Below are 1047 nucleotides of genomic sequence, written 5' to 3'. Positions count from 1 at the left end.
GTAGTTGATGTTCATTTGTGTTATTATCGGTTATGTCGAGCTCCTAGATTGATGTAGAGGATTCAAATAGATAAGTGTGTTGATTGTTAGAATGAATCCGGATTGGATTCAGTAGGATAGCTCTCATACCATATCATATTTCACTTTTTCCGAATATGGAAGTGGGATGGGTATCACCGTATCAGCAAGATTTGAATATATGATTATACCAGATTATGTTGGATTCCAGCATGGTATGACAACAAAACGGACTTAAAGCTAAAATAGACATTTACCACGTCTATATGCAAGAAATGTATCATCAACAAAATCATGGGATAAAAACCCAAATGGTATTAGATGATACTTCTAACAGATGTGTACACATACATCTTTTTCAACAGCTATGTGGGTATATAAAGTATGAACACATTTTAATAAATATTTTACGTAAACAATGAGAAAATATTAATACTTATATACACACATTAAGCGCACGTAAAACACTATAAGGTAGTAAAGTCCAAAATGAAATACTAAAAGACATTTGTGTCATCTTGTGAACGAATATAACATTACAAATTGCATGTTAATATTTAAAAGCTCGCATTATTCTCCTTATCCTATATTGTCATATGTCAACAATATTGTATCCTATACCATGTACGAAGAATCAGACTCATATTTAGAACAAAATTTGTTTGGATGTCAAAATCTCTTGCCATATCATATACCTTCGAAGTCAGAAATGGTTCAGGTCAGAAATTATCCTAGCCACATTAACCCATACTTGCTTGGATCAGAGTTGTGTCAATATGTTTTCCTCGTTGATGGCTTCTCTTTGATCTGGTATGCATCATTGTATGCGTTCGTTCGTTCGTCCGGGTCTGATTGCTGCTGCGTTCACTCTGGTTTTATTTTTTCATTTTCTTTCTATTTTGTTTTGTTTTGCTTTATTCCTTTTGTTTTCTTTGTTTCGTCTTCGGTTTTCATTATTTTTTTCTTTGTTATATTCCGGTTTTCATTGTTTTCTCACCTTTTTTTTGTTTTTCCTTTTTTTTTTGCTAT

Source organism: Triticum aestivum, chromosome 7A (assembly GCF_018294505.1).
Source record: "Triticum aestivum cultivar Chinese Spring chromosome 7A, IWGSC CS RefSeq v2.1, whole genome shotgun sequence".
NCBI lineage: Eukaryota > Viridiplantae > Streptophyta > Magnoliopsida > Poales > Poaceae > Triticum > Triticum aestivum.
This window is presented reverse-complemented; position numbering follows the sequence as displayed.